Source organism: Penaeus monodon, chromosome 25 (genome assembly GCF_015228065.2).
Source record: "Penaeus monodon isolate SGIC_2016 chromosome 25, NSTDA_Pmon_1, whole genome shotgun sequence".
NCBI classification, from domain to species: Eukaryota; Metazoa; Arthropoda; class Malacostraca; order Decapoda; family Penaeidae; genus Penaeus; species Penaeus monodon.
In genome coordinates this window covers 23,409,436-23,409,665 of record NC_051410.1, presented here as the reverse complement: position 1 = coordinate 23,409,665, position 230 = coordinate 23,409,436, and positions in this window count along the sequence as shown.

Below are 230 nucleotides of genomic sequence, written 5' to 3'. Positions count from 1 at the left end.
TATAAGGGGAGGGGGGGAAACAAACCCAAAAACCCCCCCAAAAAAACCCCCCCCAAAAAAAAAAACCCCCAAAAAACCCAAAAACCCCCCCCTTTAAAACCCCCACCCCCCCCAAAAAAAAACCCATCCACCCCCACCCCAACAAACCCCCCCCAACCAAAAAAAAACCAAACCCCATCCCGAAAACCAAAAAACACCACCCCAAAACCCAAACCACAAAAAAACAACCC